The sequence below is a fragment of the Epinephelus fuscoguttatus genome, linkage group LG22 (genome assembly GCF_011397635.1).
Source record: "Epinephelus fuscoguttatus linkage group LG22, E.fuscoguttatus.final_Chr_v1".
NCBI classification, from domain to species: domain Eukaryota; kingdom Metazoa; phylum Chordata; class Actinopteri; order Perciformes; family Serranidae; genus Epinephelus; species Epinephelus fuscoguttatus.
In genome coordinates, this window is record NC_064773.1 from 970,676 (window position 1) to 998,383 (window position 27,708).

Below are 27,708 nucleotides of genomic sequence, written 5' to 3' on the forward strand. Positions count from 1 at the left end.
ACAGACTGATCACATTTAAACTCAGTCAATAATCAGATGTGTGTTTCTCTCCCTCTGCCTCCTCTTTATGTCAGTAATTCTCTCTCTCTGTACCTCTTCATATTTCCTGCTGCCCTTTCCTTTCTCTCCTTCTCTGAAGTTCTTGTTGAGATAAACTTGTGACAGCAAAAGACACACAGTCAGAACTGTCAGCACTCTTCTTCAGAGTGTGTGTGTGTGTGTGCGTGTGCGTGTGTGTGTGTGTGTGTGTGTGTGTGTGTGACAGCATGGTTCTGCTTCAAAGCCCATTTTGAGTCAATGGGTGTGTTATGACAGATTTTTGTCAACCCCCTGTGGTGGTACGAGACTCTCTGAGTGTGTGTGCATCTGTCTTTCCTGTGTGTGTGTGAGTGTGTGTGTGTGTGTGTGTGTGTGTGTGTGTGTGTGTGTGTGTGAGTGTGGTAGCTGACTCAGTTCCTCGGGGTAGATCCCTGAAGCTCAGCTGTCAAACTCTGTTTTTCTTTGCCAGTCTTTTGTCTCCTCTCTTTTCTCTCCTACTGTACGTCTGTTTCTTTGTTTCTGTTTCCTGCTCCACTCAACCCTTCCTACAGTCGGAGGGACGATGTCATCACTAACTTTAAGACTGGACAGATTACAGCATGGCCACACTCTGAGGCACCTGGACTTTGCATTTTCTCATTATCTCTGAGGTCTGAGGGCAGTTTCTTTATTTTTCTATTTCACCTTCTATTTATCGGACCTGTCTATGACATGAAACCATGTTTTTAATTCTGAAGTTGAGGAAAAATCTCAGCTCTGTTGTTAGTCATGAGGCGAGCGTTTTGTAGAGCAATAAATAATAATTTTCAGGCAGTAAGACTTGCTGTTTTTAGTAAAGATGATTTCTGGAAAAGTTGCGGCTCCTCCACACTGGTGTCAGCGAGGTGTCAGTGACGCTATATTAGGATCTCTTCAGCCCTAGAGTGGTCTCCTCTGGTCTGAATCAGGGACTCATGTTGTTCCAAAGTTGTATAATTGCCTAGAGTTGGTTGGTGTTCTCACGGCAGCATTTACAAGAGGACCAGATCAAATGCCTTGTGTGAGAAAGCTGCTCTTGATTGGTCAGAATTTCCATGTGGGAAAAATCCAGGAAGTAAAGCAAACGTTGAAGAAGAGTACACTTGCAAGATAAATGTGACACTTTCTAATGTCACAATGGAGGGACAACTACGCAGGTTGATTTTAGCGCTGCTCATCGTGGACTATATTGCTGTCATTGTTCATTTTAGTCAAAGCATACAGTTTGAAAACGAGGCAAACGCGGCTCCAACTAGAAAACAATGTTTTGATGCATTGGATGTGCTGAATGTGCATATTAAGGCAGTACAGGAGGAGGTGCACATTAATAATCCTCCAGGACTGTAACATTATAATAATAATAATAATAATACATTTTATTTGTATAGCGCTTTTCAAAACACTCAGAGACACTTTACAAAAAGAGAAAAAACAAGATAAAAACAACATAAGAGCAGCAAAACACAGTTACGAGAAGGAATCTGGATTGAATGCAAGCCTGAACAGGTGGGTTCTGACCAAAGAGTTTAAGTCTGTGCAGTTACGGATGTTTTGGGGGAGAGAGTTCCAGACTGAGGGGCAGCAGTGGAGGCCATATCGGTGGATGATGTTACCAAGCGGGAGGATGTAGAGGATGAAAAGGAGAGGACCAAGCACAGAACCCTGGGGGACACCTTGGGACAGAGCGGTAGAGGAGGTGCAGTTATTGATATGGATGGATATAAACATGCTCATGTTTAACCCAAACAATGTGTCATGTGACTGCAGTTGATTCACATCCAGGTCAGAACACCTTCTCACCACAAACCAACCGCACCAGAGTTCCTTTGGAACCGGACTGAGACCACCTCTTCAAGAAGGTCTCGGGCCGGTTGTTTTGGTGTGTTCACACCTGCACAAACGAACCGAACAGGGCAGGTGTGAACACACACTAACGCTCAATAAAACAGGTTTTCAGCGATTGTAAATTACCACAGCTGTGACAGGTCCTTGGGCATACAGTTATAAATGTGCATATTAGGCTGATTGGTCCAGTAGTTTGTGGACAGACAGATACAGACACTCATGCACAAACACACACAATCAAATGTATGGCTCCCTCCAGGCCCAGGTCTGGTGGAGATAATAAAATAACAGATGAATGTATAATAAATGTCTAAAATGAAGTTTTGTGACATCATTATTGGAGCAGGAGTGATGTGTGTCACTTTCACCACAGAGGCGCTGAGATAAATTGGGTCTGAATAATGACTTCATATTAATTGTGCAAATGAAAAATGAGCTAATGAGCTTTCATTCAAACCAAATATTAATTATATATAAAAAGACACAAACAAAAATCACACTGTTCATGGTGCATGTGAGCGTTTAATGTTTCAGTTTGTTTTGTCTGCGGTGCTGAAAACAGTTTGTGTCTCGCAGCAGGCAGAGAGCAACATTACTCGCTGCATTTCCACAGTGTGTCCTTGCGCTGGCCTCGGCTTTGGCAGTGCTTACACCTCCTGCGACCCGTGGTGGCTCTGGAGCCGGGGCCTGCTGCATGGACGTGAGTGATAGGCAGAGGAAGCTGACCTGCAGGTGCCCGGGCAGGAGCTGTGCACAGAGGCTTGCCACAGAGCTCAGCAGTCAGCTCGGCCATGAAAGCTTTGTGTGTGTCAGGGGTTGTGTTTGCTGGGCCAGACAGAACTCCTTCTGAAGGATGAAGCTGTTGGTTTGTGGCAGCGTCCAGAAAATGATTTTAAAAACAACAACCTCTGTACCAGCTCGAGTTTGTGCAGAGTGAGGCCCTGCTCAGACGGAGCGTGTTTCAGCAGTCTGGAGACTTTTTGAAGCACAGCTACGTTCATGAAATGACTTCAGAGATGGTTGAAAAATCTTTTTAGTGCAGCAGATGGATTTTTAAAATTTAAGTTAAGTTTAAGTACCAACAGGTGAGTGCAGGTATAAAGTAAAAAGACAGCATTAGATTCAGTGACAGGTATAAAGATTCTTAACTTTCACACACAAGAGCTCGACTCATTTTGACAACTGTGTGGTACATGGTAAATAACTGTAGAAATTACACACACGTCTAACAGTGTATGCATCTACAGCCATCATGGCGTCACCGCAAGTCTGAGTGCTTTTTGTACAATAAAAGTTTGAAAAAAGAGAGAGCAGCAGGAACAGCTGGAGAAGAACAGTGGAACTGGTTTAAAAGGTAGAAGACTCGTCTACTTCAGTATAGTTTGACATTTTAGGGGTAAAAACAACCTCATAGTGTCAAACTGTTACTGAGTTAATAAACTTGTTTTTGGTCTGTGTGAGTCACTGAATCCAAGCGTATATCATCACTGGTTTGTCTTGGCTTTTAAAAGTAAACATCTGTCTGATCCTACAGCAGCGTACAGTAACTGATGGCACAGATTGGGAGCTGGTGGTGGATCAAGAGGTGATTCTACCTGAAAAGAAAAGTCTGGAGAAGCTCATGTAACACACAGTAGATATAACCATAAACTAGTTTTTTGGGCGGACTGTGAACAAAATTCAATCTGTGAACTACAAACATGAACTAGTTTATTCTGATGTGTGTGAACTAAACTTTGAGCTCTTGTGAAGAGTGAGTGGCACAGCACAGATCACAGGACAGGCCATGTCCAGAGGGGACGTCTCTGTCACACAGTCCACTGTGTGGCCATTCTTTGACTGAGCCAAGACAAACAGCTTGAATCCTCACTTTGTTGGTTTCTGCTTTCATGTTCTGGGTCATTCACCAGCTTTCATCCACAGCCAGGTCTCTGAGGGGATGATTAAATGACTTGAATGCATTCTTGATGCTGTCCATCAGGGGCTTGAGTCCGGTCTGTCATGGTGGGATGTGTCTCTTTTTTCTGTAATTATGGTCTTCCTCATCAGGGGCGTGGCGATGAAGGTTCCAAGATGTTGTTCTGTCTCTGCCCCTACATGATCTGTGATGGAAGAGCCAATGATAGAAGGTGGTTCTGCCTCCAGTAATCAGCGGTACGGATCAGTGTTCATGGAGAAATGTCCCACGTTCGAGTCCGTCCATTTGTCCCTCTGTCTCTGTGATATCTGTGCAGCACCCATGGTTTGTTTGACACCCTGTTTGTACTGATGGTACAGGGACTGAAAGTTTAAAGAGGTGGAGGAGTGTATATGTGGAGGTGGACACAGGCCTGCTGTCGGGGGTCGGGGTCAAAGGTTACAGCAGACCAGCACGTTCACTTCCTGGCTTTTATCAAGTCAACACGTTTGAGGCAGGTCTACATACCTGTAGTGATTTCATCCTCCTTGTGTAACTATGGCGATGGTTAATGCTCCCGGCTGGTGCTGCTCTAATATGTTGCTGCTTTTGCTTTGCAGTGACTCTCAATCTGTTTTCCGCTGCCTTGACCGCCCACTACTCATGTTACTTTTATTAATAGCAAAGAAGAAGAAATCTCTGGTCTCAGTTACCATCTACGTAGTATTTTCTGTAACTAAGCAACCAACTGCAGAGGGGACAATCTGCTTAAAATGTATAAGTGTGGATGTGGCCTGAGTTCATTGAGAGAAGCGTCTCACATCTCTCCTCCATTCTTCCTCTGGATCCTCCACACAACAGTTCACACCTCAGAGGAATGTGGGGGAGGTGTGACGGAGCGCTCTCTCCGGTTTCACTTTAATTCTTCACTCCACACTTGAACAGAGGTTTCCAGTATTTTACATTGAAACATTTCTATGAAAGGGAGGAGCCTCACCTACTCAGAGCAATGTGACGAAATAGTCATGGAGCTTCGGAGACTGACTCCAAGTTGCAGGCTGCAGTAACTTGAATCCAGCCAACACAAATCCCAGCTCCACAGGAACAGACGGGTCAGCAAACTTTCTGTTGCTGCCTTTACGCAGGTTAGACCCAACACTGGCAGAAGGTTTGCGCTGGCAGATTTCGAGCTGCTACAACCACTGACCAAAGGTCCGTCTCCAGAGCTGCTGCCTGATCAGGTGAAGCAGTCAACAGCGGCGGGGAGCAAGGTGGAGGGAGTGTGGTGTGGCTAGCAGCTAATTCTTGTCTCATCTGTGGTCTGATAAACAGACAGAGGACGGTCTGACTGAGTGAGCGCTGTGCAACTAAACAGTGGAATAAGATGAAATAAATCAATGTACAGAAACACTGAGTGACTGAATGAAGCCTGTGGTCGTCTGGTGGGAGGGGCTTAGGTCAGAAAGTGGAGAGCTGCAGATTTCTATCCACCACAGCTTTAATGTTTTCCCACTGCAGAAAACATAAAAAATGAATCTATGCACATAACTCTGAACTTTAAGCTCATTTATTAGCAACGAATCTCCAGACTGCTGAACTCTGAGCACAGTTTCATCATTTTAACTCAAATAGAAGTTCTGAATCGTATATTTGCAGAACTCTGAGCACAAATCGTATCATTCAGCAGACACTGTTCACCTGGAAAACACTGGCCACCTGCAACACCAGTGGGTGTCACTCATGTCTCACCTGTTCAAACTCTGCTGGCAAAACAGGCGAATCATGTGTCAGAGCATGACAGAGGTGTCAGGTGACCCCCACTGTGCTGGAGGGAAAATGGAGCAGCACAGAGAACAGAGATTAAGGCCTGCAGTCAGTTCAGTCAGATCAACATTTCACTGTGTTTATTACAGTAACAAATAAATACTGCTCGGTCGTTCTACCTGTGCACTGATGTCATCATGACATCACCAGACAGACTGCGCAAACATTTGGTACAGTGCCGACAGCACAAGTGATTGTGAATCAGTTTCAGCTGCTTTGGGTCAAATCAAAGAGACAACAGGAAATGCTAGTGTCCTTGGCACTACTGGTAGCATGAGGCAGCCCAATCAGGTTATACCGGATACCAGGAGACCGGCCGTTACACCAGGAGAGCTGGACAGGGCCGTAGAAGGGCATCAACCCAGCAGCAGGACCGCTATCTGCTCCTTTGTGTGAGGAGGAACAGGAGGAGCACTGCCAGAGCCCTACAACATGACCTCCAGCAGGCTACTGGTGTGCATGTTTCTGACCACACTGTCAGACTCCATGAGGGTGGCATGAGGGCCCCACGTCCTCTAGTGGGACCTGTGCTCACAGCCCAGCACCGTGCAGCTCCATCATTCACCAGAGAACACCAGAACTGGCAGGTCCAGTCTAGTCCATTTCATTTATATAGCACATTTCAAAAACACAGCAAAGTGCTGCACAAAATTACACATAAGCATATACAGAAATACACATACAAAATATACCGTTCATAGATGCATAAGTGATACAGACAGTACAGCAAGCTCAAGGGATAAAAGACACAGAGACAGGTTTGTCTACTCGTCAACCAGAATCAAGAGCCAAGGAAAACAAGTGGGTCTTGAGGTGGGATTCTACAGTGGGGGCCATTTTGACATGGGTAGTCAGGCCAGTCATTCCATAGCCTAGGGGCAGCTACCGAGAAGGCGTGTTCATCTCTCCTTTTCAAACGGCAAGTCGTTGGAAGAAACCAGGCTAGCACCACTTAATTCAAAGACAACAACTTCCATTTTACTTTCATTTATATTAAGGAAGTTTAGCGTCATCCATGCCTTAATGTCTTTGAGACACTCAAACAGGGGCGTCAGGGAGCAGTTGTTGAGCCTTTTGACGGGCAAGTAAATTTGGGAGGTCCACCACTGGTGCCCTGTTCTCTTCACAGATGAGAGCGGGTTCACACTGAGCACATGTGACAGGCGTGAAGGAGTCTGGAGATGCCGTGGTGAACGTTATGCTTGTTTCAGCTTCGCTTTTGGGGAGACTACAGTCTCTAATGTGGATGTAGTCACTGACACCGCTAACATGATGTTAAACAAGTTTAATGTTTAGTGTTTTCATAGTTAAAGCAGGTAAATCCTGAGCGCTTGACACAGCTGAGGCTGATGGGACGTCATTAGTTCTGCAGGTGTTTGGCGCTGGATGAAAAGTCAGCTGATCACCAGAGCTGTTATAATCCATCCTGAGTGCAACATGAACGTCTGAACCAAATCTCATCAGAGTCAGTACAACAGCTGTCGAGACGTCTCACTGAAAACCACTTTTATTTTGCAGCGGCAGAATAACTTCATCAGTAGCAGCAGTGTGAGAGTCAGGCGGGCAAAGTGCAGCTGGGATAAAGGCAGGAAGTTATTATTAAAATCATGTGGATGGATGAACCGTGTGTGTGTGTGTGTGTGTGTGTGTGTGTGTGTGTGTGTGTGTGTGTGTGTGTCAGAGTGTGTGCTTTAGCTGGACAACTCAGCATTAAATCTCATTAGGAAGTGAGGATGAGAGCGAGCTGGTCCACCGCCTGAGGACACACACACACACACACACACACACACACACAGAGTGTTAATTTACTCATCCACCACAGCTAAAAACTTCAACACACACACACACACAGACACACACACCCTGGTGTTCAGATGCTGCGGGTCCATTTGGAGTGGAACATCCCACAAATGAGGGGTGTGTCCGTTTCCATGGCGATGAATAATAAAGGGCTTTGGCCCAGAATCAATTCAGATATATATTGCTGAATGTCATCGGCTTGGACCAACAACAAGGCCAGAGGAGCATTTTAAGGTGAAGGTTTCTTTTTCCTGTTTTGATTTTTCTCTGTTTTTCTTCTTTACTTAACTTTTCTTCCTCCATCAGGATGTTTCTCTCCATCCTCCTCCTCCTCCTTCCTCTCTGCAGTTTGTCTCCATCGTGGCCTTCGTTTCCTCTGTTTGTCTGGTCTGAAAACCAGCGTCTATCTTTTGTGTCTGCTTCACAAAAAAAATAGCATCTAATAGCCGAACACAGCAGAGGAAGCTCACAGAGTTTAAAGAAAGAAAAAGTCAAACTGATAATAAATTAGCCAGCAGCTGAGTGTGCATCATGAATCCATTTTTATTTGTTGTCTTGGTTTGACGCCAGGACTCTCAGCTCCTACACGTCGTCTGTGTCTGTGATAATAAAGTCACATCCTGTGCCAAGACTAAGGAGTTATCTCTGGTCAGGCTCCAGTAAAAACATCAAAATAAGACGGAGAGGCTTTCAGAACAACTTGACCTGTGATCGACTGCTGTTTGAGTAAAGACTCCTGATTTAGGTGAGACAGTATTTTAACACTGCGACCTGGACACAACATCTGAGTGTTAGTGGAGACACTCAGCTGTGGTGGAACCTGTTTGCCTGACAGAAATATCTCGCTGTACATGAAGCAGTCCAACTGAGGTGGAACGTTTTAATCTGGTGGATGGCAAGAAGTCTGAAGTGAAAACTAGTTTTGACAACTGATCTAATCTGTTCAGTCAAATTCTGAGGAGCTGTCAAAACTCTTATCAAGGTTCAGCTGGTCAAATGGCTGGCGGCTGGTTTTAAAGCACGTCACCTGTTTCAGCAGCCAATCAGCTTGTAGTGAAGTCAGCTGGTCAAGTCAAAATGACCACAGACGGCGTGTTGGCTTGCTGCAGCAGGTGCTCCGTCCCCACAGAGCCCTCTGTTTCTGTCCTCACGGTGTGCCGGTGTCAGACGGTGGGTCGCTGCTGCTGCTGGCTGTATGTGCTTATGCCCCGCCCACACACACATACACACACTCTCATTGACTGATGAATTGGTGCTGGTTATTTAAGGTTAAGGTTAGACTTTATTGTCCCTGGAGGGAAATTTGTCTTGGACAACAATGTCACAGCAGCTATATTATTGTGGCGTATTGATTATGAATACAGTCCATCTGATGCTGGTTTTGTTTCATCACTGTAGCCAGTATCTCACTATCACTATCCTCATTCAGATTTTAAGTAAATGAGTTGTTCTGTCTGATATCAAACAACCCTGGGCAGCATATACAGTGAAAAGAAAATAGGTCCCAAAATGGAGCCCTGAGGGACGCCACAAGCAAACAGGGCAGCAGATGGAAAATATTTGCCACGGTCAGACATGTATAAAGTCCAGCTCAGGGGCCAATAGTGGCCTGCTGAATGATTTTAAATAGCCTGCATCTTGTCTTGAAAAATCAACGGTATGTGACCCACCATCAATCAATCAATCAATCAATCAATCAATCAATCAATCAATTTTATTTATAAAGCCCAATATCACAAATCACAATTTGCCTCACAGGGCTTTACAGCATATGACATCCCTCTGTCCTTCGGACCCTCACAGCTGATCAGGAAAAACCCTTTAACAGGGAAAAAACAGTAGAAACCTCAAGACATATCGCTTTGCACTCTGATGTGTCAGGTATGACTGGAACCATTTGAGGGCTGAACCTTTAATGCACCTGTGTACCTCACATTCAGCCTTTATCCCTGTGAGAAACATGCATTATGTGATAGTCTGTCAGGTTTATGTTCATGTGTTTGTGTCCACATCCTGTCTTATTTTGAAATGTGTTTCTTTTACTTCCTGAGTGTTCCCGCCTCTGTTGATCACCTCATGGGTTTCACCTGTGTCTTGTTCCTCTCACCTGTGTGTAGTCAGTTATCAGTGCCTAGTGTTTCCCACATTCATGCTCATTGTTGCTTTAGTGTGTTCTTCCTCTCCAGTCTATATCTCGTGTTTGATTCTCTGGTTTTTGACTCGGCTTGGATTTATGAACTTTGCTTTTTGTGTGATTCCCTAAACAGATTTTCGCCTTCACATCTTTGACCTCTGACCTACTGAGTAATGATTTGGATTTGATAAACTCTTCGTGTTTTTCTTTGCAGCCGAGTCCTAGTTTTGTACTAAATCATGGTAAGTTCTACCTTTATTGTTAACTGAGGGTTTGTATAATTCCTGGTTGCTGCTAGAGTCCATGCCTTTACACTTTGATGCACTGAGTCCACCTTTGCTCATCACCTTTAGGAAACACTTTGAGTCCGATCGATATCTAAGAATTTTTTCTAAACTACCTGAATTCGGGTAAAACATCTAAACCTTTGAGGAACTTAAGCAGGAAGAGAATCACAACCCAGGTAGAACGTTTTGACGCTGATTAAAGTTCAGTACCTGGTTAGTAAAGACCTGGACCTGAAGGACCGTGTGTGTGACACAGTGAAGCCTGTTGGACATTTTGTCCTTCACCTGTCTCTAGGTTAAGGTTACTGTTGTCTCACAACTTTGTCCTTATGTGCTCCACTTATTTTCTTAATGTGTTCTGCACGACTGTATTGCTGTTAATAACATTTTATTATTTTTCCATATTTTACACTGAGGCTTTTATTTTGTTGTTTTACGAGAGCTCGTCTTCCTCTCTCTGTTCTTATGAATAACATATGGAACAGATAATAAATAACTTCAGTTCATATAATCTCACATGCAGCTTTAATAGGACGCCATCAATCTGTGTTTTATCTGCTAATAAAGCTGAACTTTTGTTCCTGTGTAATAAACTGAAGAAAAACCACCTTTAGATTGTTTTAGTTCACGGACAGTTTTTATACGCTGTACTACTGCTATTAAATAATAATAATAATGAAGTTTATGATAATTATAATAACCATACTGGCAGAGTCAAAGCAACAAAATGGAGACAGCACTGGAGAAGATAAAAACAAAGTATACACACGTACATACTGGAGAACAACTTTTTACTTTTCGCACAGTTTTTGCAAAGTGCCAGCAAACAGTTTATTTTGGTGTTTCTCTAAGGACGACCCAGTGTCACTCCGAAGTCACTGAAAACCATCACTTGGTCAGTGACTTCCAGCATCAGACGCCCATGGAAAAACCATCCTTTCACGTCGGCATGATACATGGCCCATTGCTGTTATTGTTTAACAGCGTCAGGCCGTGTCAGCAGGACAGGACAAAAATTAAGGTGGCAAAAGTTCTTTTTTCTGAAAACCAATCACATGCTTTTGTTGTTGAAGGAAACAAACATCAGTTGGCGGTGTTGTACAGATGTAGTGCTTTTATTTTGAAAGAGACTGTATGCAAACTGTACATTTCCTGTGAAAACAGAAGTGTATTTTGAAAACAGACAATGCATGTAACAGGCTGAAGTTGACACGGCGTCCCAGAACGTCAACAACCAACACACCCAGGGTACCTTGGACGTCATATGTGGACGTGGAAAGTCCATGACCAAACGTGGACATGTGACGAGGTCGCAGTGAGGACGGGTTGCCACAGACGCTCTGCTCGTAGCAGCATGGATTAAAAAAAATGTACCTCCTGATTTACATAGATCTCTGTGACAATGTGAGTCCATGGGAATAAGTCTTTTGGGCCCCATGGCATCACATGATGGACCCGAATGGTGTAATCCACTTTTGACTGTGGTGCTGTAACCTTCTCTCCAAAGTGTCAGCAGAGACAGTTTATTTCGGCATCTGTTGTTTTCTGTGTTGTCCTCCATAGAGCTCTGCTAGTAGCAGCATAGATTCTGCTCAACTCTTCTGTTCGTCTGGATCTGATGATGAGGGATTCAAAAGACCTCTGTAGAAATCCAGTTGGAATCACTCTTAAACCACCTCCAAATGTAGTTTGGGTGGGATTTGCAAAAAATGCATTTCATGTGGTTATATGCTGTCTTTCAAAAATCAGTCTGGACAAACTAAAAATGATTTGGATAGGCAGCCTGAACAAGGCCTGACTTACAGCTTACATTTACACTGATTTCACTGTGCAACAAAAGCATGTGGTTCAGTTTAGAGAAAAAAAGTCATGGTTTGGCTCAACATTCACCCGGGGACACAAACACTGGCCTCCCGGGTGAAAGACCAGGGTTTGTTTGACCCATCCACCTCTCCACCTGTGTTCTATATGGACTTAGCAGCATTGCAGTGTGCTTCTGTGCACTGCATAACACTGGTAAAGGTGCCTTTGTGTGTCAGTGTGTTACACAGCCATCCACTGACATATCGTTAGTATTTGAGAACTTCGGGTGTTGGCCTCTCTGCTGACAAGTGCTGCCTGGTGCATATCATACCAGCGTGAAAGGTGCCTTTGTGTGTTAGTATCTAACCCCGAGTTCAGTGACAAATCAGCTGTGTTTGACAAGTGACAACAACCACGAAGTCAGCTTCATACTTCATCACTTTAGAAACGTTGATATCAAACCTATGAAACATACAAATGTATCCATGGTTTGCAGAATCAGACCTGAAAAGGTTCGAAAGTCTAAAACCTCCCTATCAACCACCCTGAACACCCTAGCGACCATTCAGACGGCACAAAGAAAATGTATGAATATGTTTTTCGATGCAGACGCTGTTTGTTTTGTCTTATTATTTCAGACCCAGCCCGCCTCACCTGTCCTCTGATGACCCACCTGACCGGCTCCTCCCACTTGCTCACCTGCTGCCCAGTCCCTGACCACTCTCTGTGTAAACACACCTCCACTACTCATTCACTCGTCTTTCTGCATTGAGCTTTCCAGTTTTCCCTGTACCTACCTGTCTTTGTTTTGTCTTCCTGGTTTTGACCTTACCTGATCCATGGATTAAAGATTCTGGATGGACTCTTGATTTGCTGTCTCCAGTTGTACTTTGGGTTTTAGTCTGTTCTGATCCAGCTGCCGTTTCAGGTGCAGTGTTCTGGCCTCTGATAAGCCTTCAAACTCTTCGATCTTAACCTCAAAGCGGCCTTCACAGATCGTATTTCACCGTCTCCGGGGAGTGTGGTGCAGCACTCCTTCGTGTTGCTTGATTTAGGCCTGGATCGTATCTTCAGCTGTTAAACAAGTGATCTTTATGTTACTGACTGCTGTCCATCTAGCTGTTTTAGTGTGTAACAACTTGACTAATTGAGTAGCTGTAGTACCCACACACTGTACAAATACATAGATATACTTTATATACATTCAAACCCCCAAAAGCCTTTCAACATAGAGATTTAAATAGTGAGAAAAGGTTGATTGAATTATATTCAGATTCCTAGAGTGAGTAGAATTAAAGTGAATGAGAGTAAATGACCTTGACTGAACTTATTCAGCTCATAAAGGAATGTCATCAGTACTATCACTCCGGAGATAAAGCAGAGAGAACACACAGACAGATTTCTGTTCGGTGTTGGTGGTTTGATATTGATCGGCTCTCCTCTCTGTGTTTGATGAAGGATTTATGGCGGAGCAGAGCAGACAGGCAGGATGGAGTTGTTTTAGAGCTTTATTTAACAAGGTTAGTCCCTGAGGAGTGGAAGTCACAGAGAGGAGAGCGACAGAGAGAGGTCGGCCAACCAAAGGTCAGAGGTGGTCACGTAGCGTCGAACGTCTCAACTTGATTCAGGCGAGGCTGCGGAGGATCTGACTCTGTTTAAATGAGTTCAATGTGCTTCTGCTCAGTCGATCCCACAGTTTGACTTCCTGATGCTGCAAAAACCAACAAAGAACATTCACTGTCTTCTTTGATCCACACTGAAAAACATATTCATACATTTTCTCTGTGCTTTATGAATGGTTGCTAGGGTGTTCAGGGTGGTTGTTAGGGAGTTTTTAGAATTTATAAACTTTTTTTCAGGTCTAATACATGAAACCATGGATACATTTCATAGGTTTGATACCAACGAGCTGGCTTTGCGGTCACTGGCATTCTGAACTCGTCAAACACTGCTGCTCTGTCAGTGATCTCAGGGTTAGATACTAAAACACAAAGGTACCTTTCACAGTGGTGTAATACACACCAGTCAGCAGCTTGTCAGTGCAGAGGCCTCCAACCGAAGCTGTCAAATAGCGGCACTATGTCAGTGGATGGTCACATATTATAATGATGCACAAAAGTAGCACGCACAGACACAGTTTGAAACGCTGCTGGTTACAAAGTAAAATAAGGAGCTGGAAAGTCCATCACACCTGGGAGCCCGGTGTTCGCGTCTCGGATGAATGTTTGAGCCAAACCATGATGGGGTTTTTTTCTAAACTTAACCACGTGCCTTTGCCTAAACAAGGTGTTTAAGCGGCTGCTTTATAAGTACGAAACATGGGTGTTTTGTAACGACCTATCACCACACTTCCTGCTTCTGTATACTCCTGTCAGTGCACTGGTCACGTGATCACAGCCTTCCAAAATACTTGGGTTCAACATGATTTACGGGTGCATTACTTTTCGTAAGAGAGCGTACAAACAGAGAAGTCTGTTTCATGCCACTTTCCTCTTCCAAATTATTTCCTCTGTCATGATTACGACGGCCACTAGAGGCGGCGACCTCTAGTGGCCGTCGTAATCATGACAAGGGAAAAGGAGGAATTCAGGTGACATAGTATAAAGAGCGATAATGTTCATGTACAGAGCAGATTGGGATGGATGGATCAAATAAACACAGGACTTTAACCCAGGAGACTACTGTTTGTGTCCTGTAAGAAACCATATGTCAGTGTTGAGTTATTTTAAGTCCTGATGTTAATAAACAGACTTATTTTAACCCAAACCACAATATTATTATTTTCTAAACCTAACCAAGTGGTTTTGGTGCAACTGTGACTGTTTCACAGTGATAACAACACGTACACAACACACAAGCTTCTCTGACATTAATGTATAAAGAAACACTTCTGTGGGTCGTGTACAGGTGGATTTATACTTATGTGTATATGTGCAGAGCCTGCGCCATGCTGAGCATTTATACTTGCCTGGTGGTGTATCTGTGTCACTGCAGTTACACCTCCAAAACACTAGTCAGCATCAGGGCATCAATTTATTGTTTCTTATCCGTGAAATTAAAGTTTTGTTTCCACTGAGGAAAAAGGTTTCAGTTTACAAAAAAGGAGGTTGCCACAACGTGTAGTTCCATGTTCCATGTCAGGCTACGGTGTAGGCTCTGCGTCAACGCAGCGTCAGTACAGCGTTCAATGCAAAAGTATAAACCCTGCTTATTAAGAGGGAAGCAACAAACGAGTTCTGTGGTCTTAAGGGTTGGAGGACTTGTTGTTTGACAGCTGTAGTTACTCTTATTATTTAAAGAATATAAATAAGATCTAAATTATTTTCTGAGGTTTGTTTTTCTGACTCTCAACATTGGTCAGAAGAAAAACACAATATTTTTGTACAATCAATACAGTGTTTGCAGAGCTGTGGCTGCAGGGCTGCAGGTCCAGTCTCAAGTTGACTGTGAGCAGAGAGGTTATCAAGAAGGATTTTACAGCCTCATACGTTCTTCCTTTATTATATTTTAGAGTGGGCACTCGCAACTTCAGACTGAGGAGAGTTTGAGTCTCAGAGGGGAAAAAGTTTCTCCAGACTTCACATAGAGAGGAGAGAATGAATATGCATGAACGTAATTTCAGACCTGGATCCATGAAAATGTTCAGTGTGTGTCTGTTTGCAGAGAATGCAAATTACACGTATCGGCTCGGGACCATCGTACAGTTCTTCTCTTCATGGTGAAGCTTCAGTCGTTATATTAATCATGATAAGCTGATGAAATGAAGCAGCACAGCATCAGTTACACCACAAGATATATTATATTGTACCACACAGCAGATGAAACTGTGGAGCTGTGTGTCCAGTGTGTGTGAGTACATTAGTGAGCTGAAGGCCAGACCATAATGTAAGTTATATTATCGAGGTGTAACCACAGCAGACAGACTATATGAAGACAAACCTCGAACACAATGTCCAATAAAACCCCTCCCTACGTCTCCCTGCCCCTGCAAAACAAAGACGAGTTGAATCACACTCAATTGTCCCTCCAGGCTTCCTTACAGTCAAGATAGCAGTGAACGTAACAGAGTGGGGGATTTTATTCGTCTGGTATCGTGTCTAACTTTAATGGATCAAGACAGATCAGGTATGAAATTAATCTGCAGATATTCCGGTTCAAAATGAGACCAAACCTTTCTATGGGTGTCACTTTTTGTGCCACGATGAAGGACAGAATGTGTCCTGCAACAGGAGGTAAGGGCTCGTGCTTTTTGGCTGTGCCGCCTGCCGAAAATGTCTTTAGCTTTGTGATTATGTTGAGGAGGACCGGCCCTGACTGGCTGGTCCAGAGGAGTCAGCGGTCAGAGAAGGTATAAAACAGCCACTGAAAAAGGTTTTTCAGAAATTGTCACCACAGCCACCAGAGTGCCTTGAGGATACAGTCATACATGTGCACACAAATATTCAGCTGATTGGTCCAGTAGTTTGCAAGGTTAGCTGCAAACAGGAGCACGGTCTCACTCCGAAATCGTTAAAATCCAGCACTCGGTCAGTGACTTGCGGCGTCAGAAACCAAGGAAAAAAGGCGGCATTTAAAGTTGGCGTGATACATGGCCGGTTACTGTTATAGTTTAATGGCTCCCGGCAGTGTCACAGGGAAATGCGGCAGGACAAGGATGAAGGTTAAGGCGGCAAAAGTCCGAGTGGGGCAGGCAAGAGGGGAGTGGATGGTTCCAACAACCACCAATTTTCACCTGAGAGAGCGGGTTTGGCATCGGCAGGAAGAGATCCATATACTGTGTAAACTGGATATAAAGGAACGTGACTACATGAAAGGGTCGGATGAACGTGCAGGCAGAGAACTGAAACTCATGTTGGATGTCATCTACACAAAACAAAGAAAGGTGATTTTTTGACTATTTTGCATACAGTCGGATCGACGACTGAACCGACTGCTGTCTTGTTTTTGGCCAGATGAGTAAATGTGCTGGAGTATAACAGTTTTATATTTCAACTCTGTAAATGGATGCACTGCTGTCAGGCTAATGTTCTAGCTAACGTTAGCTAACTTTAGCTACTATTTTCTACCTGTTAGTTCAACTGTTCCCAGAGGTCTGGTGAAACACTGTCAGGCTAACGTTATTAACGTTAGCTAATTTTAGCTACTATTTAGGTCTACTGTTCCCAGAGGTCTGGTGAAATACCGTTAAAAATCTGAGTTGCGGTTAAAAACAGCGAATTTGTCAAAGCACATTGTAATTTCATCCAACTCAAATCAAAGGACTTATAGTGACCTTTTACCCAATTTAACTGATAAACAGTCGTAAACAAATCAGAGACATCTGTTCAGTGTTGGTTGGTCTTTGCCTCCAGCTGCCTGCCCTCCATCTGGACAGATCACCAATATACACCGATCAGCCAAAACATTGATCATCTTGTTACAATGCAATCTTCTGCTGGGAAACCTTTGGCGCTGGGATTCATGTGGACGCCACTTGACATGCTCCACCCACCAAAACACTGTCATGGATCAAGTACTCCCCTGATGGCAAGAGTATGTGCCGGTCCATGGTGGAGCCCCCTTGAGTCGGGCCTGCCTCTGACACGTCAAGCTATGGACACAGGACCTCTGGGGCGTCCAGGTGATGGCAGTGGATCCTCTGAATCCTGGGTTGTGAGCACATCCCACAGATGCTTGATCAGATTGGGATCAGGGGACTCTGGAGGCCAAATGGAGGCCTCGAGCTCCTTGTCACGTTCCTCGGGTCATTCCTGAGTGTTTTTTGTGGTGTGGCATGGGGCCTGATCCTGCTGGGGGGCACTGCTGCCTGTATTCGGTCCGTGCAAGGTTTGGGGCAGGGAAGGTTTCTGATTGGATAGGGGGCGGGGCGGATGTTACATGTTTACGTTACATGTTTGCTCACAGTCTGCACTGTGAGCATGCTGTGTGTAAATCTAACTGTACAGGTGTGTGTGCGTACTTAGTGTTTCCCTCGTATGTCCGTTACAAGTAGCATCACAGCTGGACGTGTCTAACACCTGGACTGCACTGTAACTTAACTTCACCGAGCGTCTCAGTCCTTTCATATAAATTCCTCTGGCAGCTGCAGCGTTTGTTGATGTTTGTGTCTGAGAGGAAGAAAATAAACAATGTGTGCTTTTGTATTCAGTGTGTGTGTGTGTGTGTGTGTGTGTGTGTAAGTGTGGGTGTGTGTCTCCAGGGAGGAAGCGTCACCTTTAGCACTTGTGGTGGAAGCTGACAAGTCATTAGCAGGACAAACACACACACACATAAATACAAATACACACACACGCTGCACACATAAACACACTTTTACCGCCAGCGAGGTCAAACGGGGTCACGTAGAGTGACACCATAATAAGTCTCTGTCAGTCTGATCAATGACTACACACACACACACACACACACACACATGCACACACGCACAGTGAAAATAAACACACACACAGTGAATACCAACAAATGGACACACACGGTGAATTCTAATTAGCCGGCGGGCTAAACGAGGCAGTGATCCCATTTACTGCTCACAATACCAACACTTTAACTCTCCCTCCTTCCTTCTCTCCTTCTCTCCTCTTTTTTCTTCGCATGTTAACAAGTTTGTTTTTTCCGCGCGCCGACTCATTTATCAGAGCGAGCGAGCGCAAACATGAATTAATCAACTTCTGTTTGTTTCAGCACAATTAGTGATCAAATCAATTTCTGCCTTCAAAGGGTGGAGGGAGGGAAGGGAGGAATGGAGGGAGGGAAGGGAGAAACGGAGGGAGGGAGGGAAGGGAGGAATGGAGGGAGGGAAGGGAGAAACGGAGGGAGGGAGGGAAGGGAGGAACGGAGGGAGGAAGAGGAAATGAAGGGGAGGAGAAATTAAAGGGAGGAAGATGAAAGGAAAGGAAACAGTGACAGATGGATGAGAAGAAGAGAAAGAAGAGAAAATATTTGTGAGATGTGATGATGTGAGTTCAGATGGAAGATGTATAAAAAGAAAGGAGGGGAGAAGGAGGGAGGAGGTGAAAATGAGGAGGCTGATTGAAGGAGGAAAGGAAGGACTGAAGAAGTAGGTGATGAGAGAAGGGAGGCAAAGACAGAAAGAGGGATGGTATGGCAGCTAAGTGGAGAGAAAGGCCAGGAGGGAAGGATGCAAGAGGAAGAAGGATGGATGGATGGAAAGATGGTGATGTAAAAAAGAAAGAAAGAAAAGAGGAAGAGAGGACGACAAGAAAGATACAAGAGGAGCAAAATGAAGGGAGAGAATGAGAAAAGGCCAGGAAACAAAAGAAGGAAGAGGAGAGACGATGTGCAAAAGATGACGGGGTGACTGAATGAAAGAGGGATGATGGGAAGGAGAAATTAATGGAAGGAAGGACAAAGGAAGGAAAACAGTGATGGAGGGATGAATGGAGGAGAAAATGCAAGAAAATATTTGCAAGTTGGAGTGAAGCGAGTTCGAGTGAAAGGATGCAAGAAGAGAAAGGATGGATGTAAAGGTTGAAAATGCAAAGAAAGGAAGAGAAAAGGAGGAAGGAGGCCAGAAGACAGATGCAAGGGGAGGAGAGAAAATAAAAAAGGAGGGAAGGAAGGAGGGTAAAAAAGAGAAAAGGCTGTGAAAGAAGGGAAGGAAAGTGTGACTGAAAGACAGAGGGATGATGGGAGGAGAAATAAAAGGAGGAAGGACAGAAGCAAAGGAAGGAAAACAGATGGAGGGATAAATGGAGGAGGAAGAAAAGTGAGAAAATATTACTTGCAAGATGAAATTAAGGAAAAAAATGATGGAGGAGGAAATAAGGGAATGAAGAAAGGATGCAGGAAGAGAAAGAATGGATGGAAAGATGGAAAATTCAAAGAAAAGACTTGAGAAGGTGGAGGGAGGCAAAAAGAAGGAGCAGGAAGAGACTGAATAAAATATTAGGAAGGAAGGAGGAGAGAGGGAGGAGGGAAGGAAGGAAGGATGTAAGAGGAGAAAGGATGAATGGAAAGATGGAAAGTGCAAAAAATAAAGAAAGGAGGAGGGAGACAAAAGAAAGATGCAAGAGGAGAAAGAATAAAATAGGAAGGATGGAAGGAGAGAAAATGAGAGAAGTAAAGACAGGAATACAAAGGATTGAGTAATGACCAGAGAGGAAAGGAGGAGAGGAAAGAACAGAGGAGGAGAAGGTCAAAGCAAAAGTAAAGAAAGAGCTGGAGAACAGAAGACAAATGAAGAAAAGGAGGATAAAAAGCAGAAGTAAGAATGAAAGATATAAGGAAAGGAAAGGTAGAAGGAGATGAAAGAAATAAAACGACGGGAAGATGAGGTCAGGGAGCAAAAGAGAGGAAGAATGAAGGAAGGAAGGAAGGAAGGAAGGAAGGAAGGAAGGAAGGAAGGAAGGAGAAGAACAACAACAAGGAGAGAACAACTGAAGGAGGAGAGATGGAGTTTGGAAAGTAGGAGAGAAGTGAAGGAAGGAAAACAGGATGAAGGTAAAGAAGGAGGAGAGAAGTGTGTGAAGAAAGGAAAGGGGAAAGGAAACTGGACTGCAGCTGGAGGAAGGACAAAGGGATGCGGTAAGGAGACGAAGAGAGGAGTGAGTGAGAAGGGAAGCAAAAGAGAAGGAGTGAAGGAAGTGAAGGAAAGGAAGGAGAGAAAGACGGAGAACGGAGAGGAAGATCAGAAAAAAAGGAGAGAAAGAAGGAATGGAAGGACAGGAAAAAAGTAAATTAAGTAGGGTTAGGGTAGAGAAGAAGAGAAGGAGATGAAGGAGAAGGAAAGGAGGCAAAACACAAGGAGAGAATGACTGAGCAAGGAAAGGAGGAGGAGATAGGCAGAAGGAGAGAAAGGGGAAGAAAGATGGAGGGATGTGGGAAGGAGATGAGGATAAGTGTAAATGAGAAGAAGGGAAGCAAAAGAGAGTGAGTGAAGGAGGTAGGAGAGGAAGATGGAAGGAGCAGAGGTGACATGAAAGGAACAGAGGAGGAGAAGAAAGGAAGGAGAGATGGCAGAGGAAGGCCTGAGGATATAGGAGATGAGAGAAGGAAGGAAAGAAGGGCAGAAAAAAAGAAAGGTGAGCCGCAAAGGAGAAAGGAAAGGAAAGGAAAGGAAAGGTACATGAGAAGGAAGGAGAAGAAAAAAACAGGAGAGAAGAGAAGGAAGAAGGGATTGAAGGACAGAAAAAAAGGAGATCGAGTAACAAAGGAGAAGAAGAAGGAGGGAAGGAGGCAAGGCATGGAAAAATGAACAAGGAGAGAAGGAGATAATAGAGGGAAAGAAAGGAGAGAAAAGGGAGAAAAGGAAGGAAAGAAAGACAGGAACAAACGAGACTGAATGTGAAGAAGAAGGAGAGAAGGAGGTGAAACACAGTGAGAGAACGAGTAAAGAAGGAAAGAAGGAAGAGATAGGAGGAGAGGGAGGAAAGGGAAAGGAAGCAAATAGGAAACAAAGACAGTGGAGGACTGGAGATGGAGGGAAGCAAAAGAAAGGAGTGAAGGAGGTAGGAGACAAGAATGGAAGGAACAGAAGTGGGATGGAGGGGAAGGTGGCAGAGGAAATAGGAGAGGAGAGAGGGAAGGAAAGAACTACAGAAAAAACAGAGGTGTCGGAGCAAAGTGGTAAAAGAAGGAGAGAAGAAGAAGAGAAACTGAATAAAGGAGAAAAAAGAAGGGAAAGAACAAGAGAAATGGAGGGAGGAGAAAAGGAAGTAAAGAAGGAGGGATGAAAGGAGGATTGATGAGAGCAGGTTTGGTTTGGACGTGTGATTAGCATTTAGCTGACTGAACTGAACTGCTGCTTCATCACTATTTACTGTAACACACACACACACACACACACACACACACACACACACACACACACACACACAGACGATCATTAATAACCAGAATGAATTCATGTTTTTTGTTAATGATAAATAAAGTCTCAGTGTCTCAGTGAAAACTAGAGACAGAAACTGTGGAGACACACACACACACACACAGACACACACAGACACACAGACACACAGACACACACAGACACACAGACACACAGACACACACACACACACACACACAGAGACACACACACACACACAGACACACATCATAGTCTCTGTCTCCACAGTGAAAGTTGTGGATGGTACCAACAGAAGCGTTCCTCACCGTCCCCATGTTTGGTCCCCCCTCTGTTGGGGTACCTAGCACACAGATCTGGTACTAAAAGGTGGAGCTAGAAACCCTGCAGTCTGATTGGTCAGTAGAGGACGCTCACTCTGGTTTTATGTAACCTCTGTTCATACATCAGTAAACTACAACTATAAAATGAAAGAGAAAAAAATCACTTCATTCACTGGGCCGACTGCCGGCAACTTTTAAGGTGGAACGTTAACTTGTAATGTTACTCAATGCATGAGTTGATGACGTGAATCCATCAGCACACCTTAAATTTCACTGTGACAACTTTGACCATCACTTTAGTTTTTATATGACACACACTTTTAGTAATGACTTTAAAACTATAGATTCATTTGGAGCGGATTATGTGAAGGTCATATATTCTAATCCTCACTTCCTGTGGGCTACAGCAACACTAAACCCCTGAGCTTGCCTGAGAAGGACTAAATGCACAAAGCTGCTATTTTGAAATATCCCATGGAGAGAGACTCTCACTGCAGCCTGTTCTATTTTGTTGTGAAAATGTGGGCGTGCAGCCTCGTTCTGTGGACGATAAACCAGGTGCAGACTTCCATCTGTGTCACCGCTGATGAGGAAATACAGCGAGTGCTGGACGGAGCAGTGAGTGACAACAACCCCGCCCACATTTAAGAGGACTGTCTGAACAGACCCAGGGTCTAGGTACCATGTCTGAAGGCTTACTGCTGGTTCTGAAGGGTTTGATGACACATACAAAACAATTAGATGATGTAATGTATTTGTGGTTTGCAGAAACGTAAGATGCAACATTTTCCTCTGGTGACTGGAGTCATCTTGTTGCTCTGTAAAGCTGCATCTGGAAATAAGCCTCAAAAATCTGCAGCAAAGTGACGTAGTATCACTTTAAATTTCATTTTGTACTAGAACTTAATGAAATTCCCCTCCAAGTGCATATTTCAGTTCATAACCCAGCAGAGTTCCTTCGGAAAATGTTCATTTATTAAATTGATCCAAGCTTCTTCTCAGTCTGTCCTTCTTTATTGCTTTCCTCCCTCGTCCTCAAACTAAAGTGTCGGTGCGGCGCAGCAGCTGTCTGAAGAGCGTTTATGTGAAAGTATGTTGTTTATCATCGTCCATATCGCTGTGTGTAATGACCTCTGCGGTCTCTAGGGGGCTCCAGCCTCTGTAATCATGTTCCACAGAGACTCCAGCAGGTTTCCTCTCTCCTCTCTCTGACTCCATTAAAGCTGATTCTCACTCATCCACTCAGCTCTGATCACATCACGCTGCTCTGCATCTGCCGCCACCGCCACCACCGCCGCTGTCGTTTTTATGTGTTTTTATTGTTTTCATTGTAAAACTCTTTCTGCAAACCAAATCTACCTCACGGGACAATAAAGTTTTGAATTGAATCAGAGGTTATTATTCAGCAGAAGCTGCCGCAGAAACACGCCAACCAACAATAACTTGTAATGGATTTATATATATATAGCAGCCGTGTGTGCGTGGTGTGTGTGTGTGTGTGTGTGTGTGTGTGTGTGTGTGTGTGTGTGTTATACTGTAGCAGTGAGTTTCTGCGAACCCCTGCTGAATATAAACGACTCAAAATCCAATACTGATCTGTCTCTCTCTAAGACTCACACACACACACACACACACACTCTGCAGTAGTGACCAGTCCTTCAGTAAAGTGGTTCATTTGCTGCATTAACTGTTGGCTGCAGCGTCTCAGTTTTAAACCCTGATGACCTGTTCATTAGAGCTTTCACCTGATTGGTCAACAACAACCTGGAGGAAACCCACGCTGACACAGGGAGAACATGTCAGAGCACCTGGACGAAACCCACGCTGACACAGGGAGAACATGTGGGAGCACCTGGAGGAAACCCACGCTGACACAGGGAGAACATGTCGGAGCACCTGGAGGAAACCCACGCTGACACAGGGAGAACATGTCAGAGCACCTGGAGGAAACCCACACTGACACAGGGAGAACATGTCAGAGCACCTGGAGGAAACCCACGCTGACACAGGTAGAACATGTCAGAGCACCTGGAGGAAACCCACGCTGACACAGGGAGAACATGTCAGAGCACCTGGAGGAAACCCACGCTGACACAGGGAGAACATGTCAGAGCACCTGGAGGAAACCCACGCTGACACAGGGAGAACATGTCAGAGCACCTGGAGGAAACCCACGCTGACACAGGGAGAACATGTGGGAGCACCTGGAGGAAACCCACGCTGACACAGGGAGAACATGTCAGAGCACCTGGAGGAAACCCATGCTGACACAGGGAGAACATGTCAGAGCACCTGGAGGAAACCCATGCTGACACAGGGAGAACATGTCGGAGCACCTGGAGGAAACCCATGCTGACACAGGGAGAACATGTCAGAGCACCAGGAGGAAACCCACACTGACACAGGGAGAACATGTCAGAGCACCAGGAGGAAACCCACGCTGACACAGGGGGAACATGTCAGAGCACCTGGAGGAAACCCACGCTGACACAGGGAGAACATGTGGGAGCACCTGGAGGAAACCCATGTTGACACAGGGAGAACATGTGGGAGCACCTGGAGGAAACCCACGCTGACACAGGGAGAACATGTCAGAGCACCTGGAGGAAACCCACGCTGACACAGGGAGAACATGTCAGAGCACCTGGAGGAAACCCACGCTGACACAGGAGAACTTGTCAGAGCACCTGGAGGAAACCCACTCTGACACAGGGAGAACATGTCAGAGCACCTGCAGGAAACCCACGCTGACACAGGGAGAACAGAACATGTCAGAGCACCTGGAGGAAACCCACGCTGACACCGGGAGAACATGTGGGAGCACCTGGAGGAAACCCACGCTGACACAGGGAGAACATGTGGGAGCACCTGGAGGAAACCCACGCTGACACAGGGAGAACATGTCAGAGCACCTGGAGGAAACCCATGCTGACACAGGGAGAACATGTCAGAGCACCTGGAGGAAACCCATGCTGACACAGGGAGAACATGTCGGAGCACCTGGAGGAAACCCACGCTGACACAGGGAGAACATGTCAGAGCACCTGGAGGAAACCCACGCTGACACAGCGAGAACATGTCAGAGCACCTGGAGGAAACCCACACTGACACAGGGAGAACATGTCAGAGCACCTGGAGGAAACCCACGCTGACACAGGAAGAACATGTCGAAGCACCTGGAGGAAACCCACGCTGACACAGGAAGAACATGTCAGAGCACCTGGAGGAAACCCATGTTGACACAGGGAGAACATGTTGGAGCACCTGGAGGAAACGCACACTGACACAGGGAGAACATGTCAGAGCACCTGGAGGAAACCCACACTGACACAGGGAGAACATGTCAGAGCACCTGGAGGAAACCCACGTTGACACAGGGAGAACATGTCAGAGCACCTGGAGGAAACCCACACTGACACAGGAGAACATGTCAGAGCACCTGCAGGAAACCCACGCTGACACAGGAGAACATGTCAGAGCACCTGGAGAGGAAACCCACGCTGACACAGGAGAACATGTCAGAGCACCTGGAGGAAACCCACGCTGACACAGGGAGAACATGTCAGAGCACCTGGAGGAAACCCACGCTGACACGGGGAGAACATGTCAGAGCACCTGGAGGAAACCCACGCTGACACAGGGAGAACATGTCAGAGCACCTGGAGGAAACCCACGCTGACACAGGGAGAACATGTCAGAGCACCTGGAGGAAACCCACGCTGACACAGGGAGAACATGTCGGAACACCTGGAGGAAACCCACGCTGACACAGGGAGAACATGTCGGAACACCTGGAGGAAACCCACGCTGACACAGGGAGAACATGTCAGAGCACCTGGAGGAAACCCACGCTGACACAGGGAGAACATGTCGGAACACCTGGAGGAAACCCACGCTGACACAGGGAGAACATGTCGGAACACCTGGAGGAAACCCATGCTGACACAGGGAGAACATGTCAGAGCACCTGGAGGAAACCTGACACAGGCCACTGTGCTTTTTTGTTGTGTTTCCAGCTTTTTTTAGGCACCAAACATGGGTGTCTTTTACAGAAACATTGGTGATTTTTCAGCAGGGATTGTGCCATCAAAACTGTGTGTTTTAACCAAAACATGATCTTTCCCTCACCCTAATCCGGTGGTTTTTGTGCATAAACACAACCACATGTTAACCACAGGGTTGTTGAAAAGTTTCAGTGTATCTGTTACATAATAACATATAAATGAAATGTAGTCATGGTTTGCAGAAACGCACAATGCCAACATTTATTCTGGCAGCTGTGTTGCTGATACCTTCTGACAGTGGTGAAAACATTATAACTCTTTAAAGACTGAAAATGTCAGTGTGGGTGTATTTTTAATATTTTATGTTTAATCTTAAATATTTTATATTTACTGTTTGTCTGATGCTTTTTCCTCTCTTCTTCTCTCCTCTTGTTTCTGTGTGAGTTCATCTAACATCATTAAGCTGCCATTGTCAGCAGACAGACAGGAACAGATTTACACCTCGGGAACATCCTGGTTAGATAAAGGTCAGAATATAACAAACCCCACAATAACTCTGATGAAGGAAACTCTTTTTACTGTACACTTGCTTTGAAAAGGAAGGGACTGAAATAAATGTCTACCTACCTACAAACATATCAACCAACTGATCTATCACTCTACCTACCAACCCTTCGCTCTACCTACCAACCCTTCGCTCTACCTACCAACCCATCACCCTACCAACCAACCCTTCGCCCTACCTACCAACCCTTCGCTCTACCTACCAACCCTTCACCCTACCTACCAACCCTTCGCCCTACCTACCAACCCTTCACCCTACCTACCAACCCTTCGCTCTACCTACCAACCCTTCGCCCTACCTACCAACCCTTCGCTCTACCTACCAACCCTTCGCCCTACCTACCAACCCATCACCCTACCTACCAACCCTTCGCCCTACCTACCAACTCATCACCCTACCAACCAACCCATCGCCCTACCTACCAACCCTTCGCTCCACCAACCAACCCATCACCCTACCAACCAACCCATCGCTCTACCTACCAACCCTTCGCTCTACCTACCAACCCATCACCCTACCAACCAACCCATCGCTCTACCTACCAACCCTTCGCTCTACCTACCAACCCTTCGCTCCACCAACCAACCCATCGCCCTACCAACCAACCCATCGCTCTACCTACCAACCCATCACCCTACCTACCAACCCTTCGCCCTACCTACCAACTCATCACCCTACCAACCAACCCATCGCCCTACCTACCAACCCTTCGCTCCACCAACCAACCCATCACCCTACCAACCAACCCATCGCTCTACCTACCAACCCTTCGCTCTACCTACCAACCCTTCGCTCCACCAACCAACCCATTGCCCTACCTACCAACCCTTCACTCCACCAACCAACCCATCACCCTACCTACCAACCCATCGCCCTACCTACCAACTCATCGCCCTACCAACCAACCCATCACTCTACCTACCAACCCATCGCTCTACCTACCAACCCATCACCCTACCTACCAACCCTTCGCCCTACCTACCAACTCATCACCCTACCAACCAACCCATCGCCCTACCTACCAACCCTTCGCTCCACCAACCAACCCATCACCCTACCAACCAACCCATCGCTCTACCTACCAACCCTTCGCTCTACCTACCAACCCATCACCCTACCAACCAACCCATCGCTCTACCTACCAACCCTTCGCTCTACCTACCAACCCTTCGCTCCACCAACCAACCCATCGCCCTACCAACCAACCCATCGCTCTACCTACCAACCCATCACCCTACCTACCAACCCTTCGCCCTACCTACCAACTCATCACCCTACCAACCAACCCATCGCCCTACCTACCAACCCTTCGCTCCACCAACCAACCCATCACCCTACCAACCAACCCATCGCCCTACCTACCA